The sequence below is a fragment of the Panthera onca genome, chromosome D4 (assembly GCF_046562875.1).
Source record: "Panthera onca isolate mPanOnc1 chromosome D4, mPanOnc1 haplotype 2, whole genome shotgun sequence".
In the NCBI taxonomy this organism is placed as follows: Eukaryota; Metazoa; Chordata; class Mammalia; order Carnivora; family Felidae; genus Panthera; species Panthera onca.
In genome coordinates, this window is record NC_138351.1 from 59,598,570 (window position 1) to 59,609,318 (window position 10,749).

Here is a 10,749-nt window from a genome sequence, read left to right on the forward strand (position 1 = left end):
CAGGTCACGATCTTGCGGTCCGTGAGTTCGAGCCCCACGTCAGGCTCTGGGCCATCGGCCCAGAGCCTGGAGCCTGCTTCCGATTCTGTGTCTCCCTCTCTCTCTGGCCCTCCCCCGTTCATGCTCTGTCTCTCTGTCTCAAAAATAAATAAATTAAAAAAAAATTAAAAAAAAGAAAAAAAGAACAACAATCAAAAATGAAATAGAATAAAACAAAGTATACATTAGTGGTGAATAGTCGGTGACCACAGCTCCTCCAGGCACCCCTTGGTAAGGGCAGCTGCCCTAAGTGTGTTCTCACCTGGTGTGCTTTCAACGCCCATGGGGAGGGTGCCATGATGGTCTTTCTGCTGCAAAATACTAAAGCCCCTCCAGACCCAGGACCGTGGACTGAAAGGGCAACACGGCTGTTGCAGAACATCCATTCAGGGGCTCAGCCCACAGCAGGCTAGGGCCCACAGTGGCGCAAGTGGAGAACTTGCTCTCCTGGCGGTGGGAGTGCAGGCTCGGCCCTGGGGGGCAGCGCCTACTTCGACTCTGCACCCTGAACGCCCCCAGCCCTGGTCCACAACCTTGCTGGGGGCTGAGCGCCCAGTATAAGGAATACTGGACACAGTTCGGTAGGTGTGAGTTCAAGTTCTGTCTTTGTCACGTGTGGACGAGGCACGCCTTGACTCTCGTCCTCGCTTTCCCCATTTATAAACCAAGAGTGTTAGAACTGATCATCTCCAAATTTCTCTCTGTGTATGATTTTTCCTTTATTCTTGGCCTTGAAGCCCCTGGGATGGGAGTGGGGGAACCTAAAATCAACAGGGTCATGGGCCCTGTCCTCACGAACCTCAAAGTTTGGACAAAGAGATGAAATGTGGGTGTGAATGCCACAAAGTGGGAAGGAGACTAGTGTAGTCCAAGGAAGTGTTCTGGAAGCTCAGAATGGAGGGTCTTCTGCAGCTGATGAGACCAGAGCTGTTTTCTGCAGGAGGCAGGACCAGAGCTGAGCCTGTACTATTTGGGGGAGGTGCATATGCTGAGATGAGAGGAGAATCACTGCAGAGGAGGATGGGGTGGGAGACTGAGCATCCTTCGACGAGGCCAACAAAGGGTTCAGGAGGAAGTACAAAAGAGAAAATGAATGAAGTTTACTGGTGCCCTAGTACTGTGGAGCAGGAAGACAGTCATTTGGGCTTTGCTCATTTGTGAAGTCAAAGTGTGAAGAAAGGATTTTTTGGCCTTGTGTCATGAGCTGGTCTTTGGCTACAACAGGGCCTTGTTCCGATGGTGGCACGAATCATTGGGGTGTATCCTCCAAAAGAAAAGTTGATGGACCCATTGCTACCTCCAACATGAGTGCCTTGAGTGGGATCAGTCTGCACTTTATTTTATAAAAAGGCATTTTTATAAAACTAACATAAGACCAGAAAATTTGGAAAAGAGAAAAGAGGAAAAATGAAATCACCCCCATACATCCCTTAACACCACCCCTGAGATATTGGGTGTGTTTCAATTTAGAATTTCCCATACGTGGGTGTGGGCGTGGGCTTCTGCTGTGTATGTCACCTCCATATCACATGGTGGAGGTCATATTTCATGCACATTTTTATCCTGCTTTTTCCATGTGCTTCTCTGTCCCCTCTCAATAATACCTCTCTATCCATCAGCTACTGCTGAATAACAATCCAAGTCAAAATTCATGTTTAAAGTAAGATTTACGGGGCGCCTGGGTGGCTCAGTCGGTTAAGCGTCTGACTTCAACTCAGGTCATGATATCGCGATTTGTGGGTTCGAGCCCCGCGTCGGGCTCCGTGCTGACAGCTCGGAGCCTGGAGCCTGCTTCGGATTCCGTGTCTCCTTCTCTCTCTGCCCCTCCCCAACTTGTGCTCTGTCTCTCTCTGTCTATCAAAAATAAATAAACATAAAAATAAAAAACATTAAAAGAAGATTTATTATTGCTCTTGAGTCTAAGTTCAAATGAGCAGTTCCACTGGTCTGAGCAGGCTTGGTTAGTCTTGATTGAAATTGTTTATGGATCTGTGGCCAGCTGGTGGGTCAGCTCATGTCTGACGGCTGGCCAGCTATTGCCTGGGCAACAAGGGTGACTGCACCATGGATCTTATTCTCCATCACGTTCTGTTGGTCAAAGCAAATCTTGTGAGAGTTCGCGGTCAGAGTGAGAGGAGCTACAAATTTCAGGGCCAAGGGCATGGGTATAAGGAAGCCAGTAATTGTAGCATCACTTAATGGCATCAATCTACCATGTTCCTAATTTTAATAGCTGCCATTTGTTATAGCAGTAGACTTTTTCATACCATTAAATGGGGATGTACCATATTTAATTTGTTTAGCACTTCCTATAATCATACCTAAGTGATCAGTGTGTTACAGCCTTAATCTTTGAAGTCAAGAAAAGTAGTGTTTCCCACCTTTAAGCAAAAACCCAAGGAAAACAAAACAAAATAAAACAAAAACAAAAACGTAGGTTATAAGGTACCTGGCTGGCTCAGTGGGAAGAGCATGGGACTCTTCATCTCGGGCTCATGAGTTCAAGCCCCACATTAGGTGTAGAAGTTACCACGGGGAGGGGACTAAAAAAAAAAAAAACAAAAAACCCTCCAGGTTAAATGAGAAGATGGAGCCCAACTGTTCCCCAGGCTCCTTAACAAGCAACACCACCTACAGTCCTTCAGTTCTTCCAGTTCTTCAATTGACCAAATTCAGCTGTGTCTATTCTCAGAGCAAGTACTGGCTGTTGAAACCACTTGCGAGAGTCCTTTTCCATCCCTGGGCCCTGGTTTCCCATCTGTAAGACTAGAGGGTTGGACTAGAAGAGTGTTTGGCAAATGATGTCACTCGGTCTAAAAACCAAAAAGGTATCAGTGAGATCCTTCTTACATGTATTTTTCAATAAACAAGAAATACACAAAGCACACCTGTATATCATTCTTCCTGCCCTGCAGTGACCCACCTTTAAGAAATGGTATGTACTGAGCAGAGGGGGCAGCAAGAGAGGTGCCAGCTGGCAGGTGTGAGGGTGATGTTAGATGTGTGTATCCAGGCCGGGCAGCCATCACAGGGCTGCTGCTGATTGCTGGTCTCTGTTCAGTGTCTTGTCTTGTAATCTCAACATGTATCTGTGACCTTGCTCCATGTTCATTGTCTGTAAAATGCACTATAAAATTTAATTCCTGCGGTTTGTGGTGGAGCAGAGGAGCTTTTAAAAGAAAGGTATGTGCATTCTAGCTCATGAGCTCTTTGTTATCATTTTTAAAGACTTTATTTTCTTGGAGAAGTTTTAGATTCGTTTTACTTTTAGATTCCACTTAGCAAAATTGAGAGGAAGGTACAGAGAGTTCCCATATACTCCCTTTCCAACAAGATGTACAGCCTCTCTCAGTATCAACACCCTGCACCCGAATGATACATTTTTAACCAAGGATGAGCCTCCACTGGCACATCATTATTACCTAAAGTCCACAGTTTACATCAGGGTTCGCTCTTGGTGTTGCACATTCTGTGCATTTGGACAAATGTATAATGACATGCGTCTACCATTAGAGTATCATACAGTTATCTTCATTGCCTTAAAAATCCTCTGTGCTCCACCTATTCATCCCTCCTGACCTGCCCCCCACCCCCACAACCACTCATCTCTCTACTGCCTCCAGAGTTCTGCCTTTACCACAATGTCATATTGTTGGAATCATACACTGGGTAGCTTTTTCAGATTGGCTTCTTTCACTTAGTGATATGCACCAAAGTTTCCTCCTTGTCTTGATAGCTAATTTCTTTTTAGTGCCGAACACTATACCATTGTCTGGATGCACCACAGTTTACTTATCCATTCACCCACTCAAGGACATCTGTCTGGGTGGCTTTCCGGTTTGGGCAATTCTGAACAAAGCTGCTATAGACATCCATGTGCAGCGTTTTGTGTGGACGTAGGTTTTCAACTCCTTTGGGTAAATACCAAGGAGCTCGAATGCAGGATTGTACGGTAAGAGTATGTTTAGATTTGCAAGCAACTGCCAAACTGTCTTCCAAAGGGGCTGCACCATTTTCCATTCCCACCAGCAGTGTATGAGGCTTCCTGTTACCACATCCTCACCAGCATTTGTTGTGGTCAGTGTTCCAGATTTGGGCCATTTTAATGGGTGTGTGGTGGTATCTTGTTGTTGTTGTTGTTTTTTAATTTTTTTTTAACGTTTATTTTTGAGACAGAGAGAGACAGAGCATGAACAGGGGAAGGGCAGAGAGAGAGGGAGACACAGAATCTGAAACGGGCTCCGGGCTCTGAGCTGTCAGCACAGAGCCTGATGCAGGGCTCGAACTCACGGACCGTGAGATCATGACCTGAGCCGAAGTTGGACACTTAAATAACTGAGCCACCCAGGCGCCCCTCTTGTTGTTGTTTTAACTTGCATTTCCCTGATGACCTATGATGTGGAGCATCTTCCCATATGCTTATTTGCCATCTGTCTGTCTTCTTTGTTGAGGCGTCTGTGAAGGTCTTTGGGCCATTTTTTAATTGGATTGGTTTTTTTTTTCCTTATTGTTAAGTTTAAAGATTTTAAAGAGTTCTTTGTATATTTTGGATACAAGTCCTTTATCAGATATGTCTTTTGCAAATCGTTTCTCCCAGTCAGTGGCTGGTCTTGTCGTTTTAAAGAGCTCCATGGATCAAATAAGTGGACTCCAAGCACCCTTTGAGCTCTAATGGCCTAGAGAAGAGGTGGGGAAGGGAGTGCCTACTTTCTCTTCCCCAGCTGGGTTCAGAGGTCAAGAGTCCTTGCAAACTGGAATGGGCAGGTTTGGAATGGAATGGTACCTCAAAGGCCACTGCTGGTGATGGCCTCATTCATGCATTGCAGAGGCTTTGGGGATAGAACTGGCAATGTCCTAGTTACAGACTTCTCCTGTCTAGTCTCCTGGAAGAGGTCTTTCTGACTCTTTGTAGTGGATGTGTGATTTTGTTTGCAAGTTTGCTTGGGAGAACCACTCCTCCCCACCTCCATGAGGCTGTCAGTCATGATGGCTCCATCCTCCAACCCTGGCCCCCTGAGGCAGATGATCTCAAGATCACTCTGCTGTGACCTCAGCACAGTGATCAGTTCAGGAGTGGGCATGTGACCTCAAGTAACCAATTAGAATCCTTTCCTGGGATTGTTCTATAGTCCCTGGGACAAAGCAGGAGGGAGGCAGTGGGGTTCCTCCAAGAGACTGGGAGAGAGAGAGACAAGGCCCTGCACCACCGTCTGAACCCCCACATCAAGTCTTGCCTGGTTGCACACAGACTTCTACTTTTGAGAGCCAGTGAATTCCTTGATAGTCTTGAGTGAGTTAGACATCTCTTACTTTCAGGCAAGAGTCTTTTAAAACCCACTCAGGTTTGTACTGTGTAACTGAAGAACTGCGTTCTTCAGCTGAATGTAGTAATGATGCTCAGTCATCACCTCCTCTCGGAAGCCCTCCTTGATTTCCCCAGGCAGTCAGTCACTCCCTCTTTAATACTTCCCAAGTATCTTGTAAAAAAGATACATTGTGGAGCTGATCCCTCTATATTGCAATTTTACATAATATACATCTGCCTGTCTTCGGCGTAGGGACTAGATCTGATTTATCTCTGTTTACTCAGTGACCCAACCAAGAAAGTGCTTAGGCATTTATTAAGTGAATTATATCCAAATCTCACTACAACAAACAACTGGAATATCGCATCTAGTTAAGAGAAAATTCCCCTTGTAACTCTCACAGAAAAGTACTGTAGATTAGGAGTTGACAAACTTTTCTGCGTAAAGAGCCAAATTGTAAATATTTTAGGCTTTGCAGGCCACATAGTCTGTCACAACCACTCAACTCTGCCGTTGTAGCACAAAAGTGCCACAGACAGTGTGTAAATGAATGAACTTGATTCTGTTTCAATAAAACTTTGTCTATAGACACTGTCATTTTATATAACATTTGTGTGTCACAAAATATTCTCCTTCTTTTGATTTTTTCCAATCATTTCAAAATGTGGGAAACCATTCTTAGCCCGCAAGCCATACAGAAATAAGTAGCTGGCAGGGTTTGGCCCAAGGCCTCACTTTGCCGATTCCTGGCGTAGCCCGTTCCTGGGCATCTCCATCCGCAGGGAACACTAGGAGAGAGTTGGCGTCTCCCTGACCATGCGTCCTAGAGCTGGAATCGTGGTCACCTCCCCTCACTATGTAGACTGGAGATTTGGAGCAACCTCTGTGTGATTCCCAGGCTGGCAGCATGCCAGGGCAAGAGGGGCCTCCGGTGACCAGACGGCACCACCTCCTTACTATAAACCCAGGGAACGGAGCCCACTTAAGCCTGCCAACCGGCCCAAGGACAAACGCCCGTGTGGGTCTGGGTCCCGGGGGGCTAGGTCTGCTATCCTCTGGGAGGCTTCCCCAAACCACACAGAAGGGGCAAGAGGAGCTTTATTTCTTAAAGCCATAATCCTCCCTGTACTGGTTTCACAGTCACACCCCCTCATGTGTGTGGCTCTCGGCTGCACCCGCCTCCCCTCATCCCAAATTCTGCCAAGCTGTGATAGTGTGACAGTGGCCCTCCCCACTCACCAGTGAGGCTCCGGTCTCTGCTGCCTGCTGTGGACTTCACACTCCAGGTCCTTCCCACAAGCCTTGCTCTTGGAGCCAAGAAGGCACCTTTGTACAGGGTCTGTTTTGGAGGCCCAGATGGCTCCAAACGTGTCTTCTACATCTGCAGAAGATAACAGACGTGCATTTAAAAAAAAAAAAAAAAAGAGGAATAAATACATATTTAATGATTTAGTTTAAGTAGCTGGGCAAATACTCATTTTCTTAAAATGTTAATACATAATTAACTGATAATAAAATTAATTGGGTAAAACATTCTAGAAATAATGCAGTACTTATTACATGAGGGAATATAACTCTGTCGAAAGAGGTTTAATTGTGCCAGAGACTGACAAGTCTGCAAAAGCAGAAGAAAGAAGGGGCTTTGTCCAGCCGCTGGAGGAGGCTCTGGGGGCGAGGCTCCCTGCCCCCCCTGCTGCAGGAGCTGAAAGTGAAGACTGCCTCCTGTAACGCGGCAACTTGACAGAGGATTCAGAGAGCACCCTGGTGTCCGCCCCAGCCTGGCCGGCATCCCTTTGCCACCACCAACTCCAAAACAAGAAAGAAAGAGAAGAAGAAACCCACCATATACATCTTTTTGTTAGATTATAGAAGAGAAAACTTGCAGGGACCTCATGAACTCATCCCTTCCACCGAAAAGTGCCAGATCCCGGACTGGAAAGGGAGGGGAGGCTGCCTGGCTGTTTCTCCTCTAGGAGGTCTGGGGTGTTTAGGGGAAGAAGATCTGGGCACAACATTCCGCTACCAGATGCAGAAAGAAGTGAGCTCGTGGGGTGGGTGGGAGGGGGAGGGCTAGCAGAGGAGAGTGGGTGGGGGGATCTTGGACTGGCTGGGACAAGTGGGCTTTCAGAGTGCTGGTAAGGGAGGAACAGGGCAAAGTCTACGAGGAAACAGCTAGGGTTTGGTCTGGCTGACACAGGACCCAGGAAGGGCATGGTGACAAGGGAGGCTGGGGGGCAGGCTGTGAGAGGGGGTCTCAGGTGCAGAAGAAAGCAGCCCGGCTCTGGCTACCATGCCCGGACAGCCTGCCGTGGCTCTGGATCCCACTGCAGGCCCTACGTTTTATTATTCATCTCTCTTGTGAATTCAGGTGGGGAAAGGTCTGCTGAGAGTCATGCCAGAATTCACAGGAGAAAGATTCTGTAATTTCTTTTAGCTCTGTGACTCTGGACAAAGTATTCAGTATTAATGCAGTTGACCATGACGTCTTCTGTGTGCGCGACTGACAGACCAAATTACCTTTCCTTATCTCCTGGGGAGAAAAAAGGACCACTTATTTGACATATTTCATAATCATTTCACCTGCTTGCCCCCTACAGAGAGCGCCGGTGACCCGGCTCCCTCCCTCCCGCACAATGCAGGAAGCATGTCGGCTAATAAAGCCCAGTTTCTAAAGAATGTTTTTAATCTTGAAACAGTGAGCGTGATTTTCAATTGTATTTTTAATTCTCTATCTACTTTTTTAAAACCCACGTTTCCATTCTCTCTAATTCTCATCTTAGTTCATCAGAGTCGGGAAGAAACTCGGACATCACAGGATCCTATCTTCTTGGCATTTGCCACGTGGAGAAGGTCGTGGGGAGCAAGCTCAGGATTCAGGCACAAGGGCTCTGTGCCCTTGGTGCCCACTTGGACACAATTCTCTAGGCGGTGGCTTGGAAATCCCCAGTTTGGGCAACTAGAAGGCCCCAAACACATTTTTTTTTTTTTAATTGTGGTGAAATACACATAACAGAAAATTTACCATCTTAACTATTTTTAGGTGTGTAGTTAGTTCAGTGGCGTTAAGTTACTTTCATAGTGTTGTACAGCCATCACCGCCATCCGTCTCCAGAACTCTTTCCATCTTGCAAAATTGAAACTCTGTACCCATTAAATAATAATTCTCCAATAACCCTCCTCCTACAGCCCTGGCAACTGCCATTCCATTTTCTGTGTTTATGAATTTACCTACTCTAGGGACTTCATATAACCGGGATCATATAGTATTTATCTTTTTGTGACTGGTTTATTTCACTTAGCATGTTCTCAAGGTCCATCCATGTTATATAGTTTGTGTCACAATTTTTTTTAAGGCTTCCTTTTTAAGGCTGAACAATATTCTTTGTGTGCATATACCACACTTAGTTTATCCATTCGTCCATTGAGGAACGCTTGGGTTAAGTCCCTATTTTGGCTATTGTGAATAAAGTTGCTATGAATAGAAACATCTCTTGAAGTCCCTGCTTTCAACTCTTTGGCGTATATACTCAAGAAGTGGGATTGCTGAATCATATGGTAATTCTGTTTTTAATTTTTTGAGCAGAACCAATATTTACTCACCATCTCTCTGGCCTTCTTCCACTCTTTGGGCTGGAGGTCAAGAGAGGCAGCCCATGAAAGTTTGAGAAATCGGCCCTCACTCAGTTTCCTGGGCCCGCCAGGCACCTTAGGGCTTGTCCAACAGAAGGGAAAACCAACCGTGGGGTGGTTTGCACCCACTTGCCAGATTGTGTACATGGCCTCTCAAGGCTTCCTTTGTGGATTTTAAGTCAGTGTTTCCTGGGGCTACTGAGACCCTGGCTCTGGACCCTGCCTTGGGAGTTGGCAAAGGCTACATTCACACATCACATAGAATAATGAGCACCAGGGACCTTTCACGCAGGGTGCCATTTAATACTCACCTTAACCTTGGGGTGTAGTTATGATCATTATCCCATTTTACAGATGAGAGCACTGATAGGTTAAATAAGGGCCCAAGTCCCCAGTTAGAAAATGGCAAGGCTCACACTCAAGCCCAGCTCTGGCCACATTCTTTCCGCTCCCTCCAGCTGCCTCTAGTGGTGTTGAGGTGCATTAGTGAGAAGTACAAATTTCATGCTGTAGAAAGGGCAGGGGTGGAGGGAGACTAAGTCTGTCCAAGGAACTTGGAGGCCACATTTTAGCAGGACCTTGAAGAGGAGGTTGATGTGGGAAGGTGGAGAAGGTGGAGAGAACTGTGGGGAGAATTCCTCGGATGGACACAAAGAAAAGTGATAGATCTTAAGTATGGTGGGGATTTATTTTTAATGCTAAGTGAATAGATTTTAAGATTATATCAATGGATTTGAAAGGTTTACAAAATGGATAATATTCTATGAAAATAAATATTTACAAGATTGACTCAGAAAGAGGTAGAAAGCATAAAGATGCCATTGAAGAAACTGGAAAAGTTTCACTTTCTGCATTGTATATTTCTGTAATATTTGAACTATATAATGAAAATATGTTACTTTTGGAAACTGAAAAATAAATATATAAAAATTAAATATACTATATTGGAAAATATGTATGATATATTATTAAGTACAAAAACCAGATTGCAAATTGGTATGTGGAGAATGGCCCCATTTATGTAAATAAATGTGAGAATGGGAGTGCATATTTGAAAGGATATACACCAAATTCTATCAATATTCATCCCTGGTAGAAGTAGAATTATGTAGGACTTTCTTTTTCTATTATTTATATTTTACCACTAAGGGAAAAATAATTAATTGGAAGAGGAAACCTAGATGACCTTGGATATTATGATACCTTTTTAGATACAACACCAAAAGCACAATCCATGAAAGAAAGAATTGACAAGCTGGACTTTATTAAAATCAAAAACTTCTGCTCTAGGGAAGACAATATCAAGAGACTTAGAGGACCAGCCACTGACTGGGGGAAACGATTTGCAAAAGACATATCTGATAAAGGACTTGTATCCAAAATATACAAAGAACTCTTTAAAATCTTTAAACTTAACAATAAGGAAAAAAAAAACAATCCAATTAAAACATGGCCCAAAGACCTTCACAGACGCCTCAACAAAGAAGACAGACAGATGGCAAATAAGCATATGGGAAGATGCTCCACATCATAGGTCATCAGGGAAATGCAAGTTAAAACAACAAGAGGGGCGCCTGGGTGACTCAGTCGGTTAAGTGTCCAACTTCGGCTCAGGTCATGATCTCACGATCTGTGAGTTCGAGCCCCGCGTCGGGCTCTGTGCTGACAGCTCAGAGCCCGGAGCCCGTTTCAGATTCTGTGTCTCCCTCTCTCTCTGCCCTTCCCCTGTTCATGCTTTGTCTCTCTGTCTCAAAAATAAATAAACGTTAAAAAA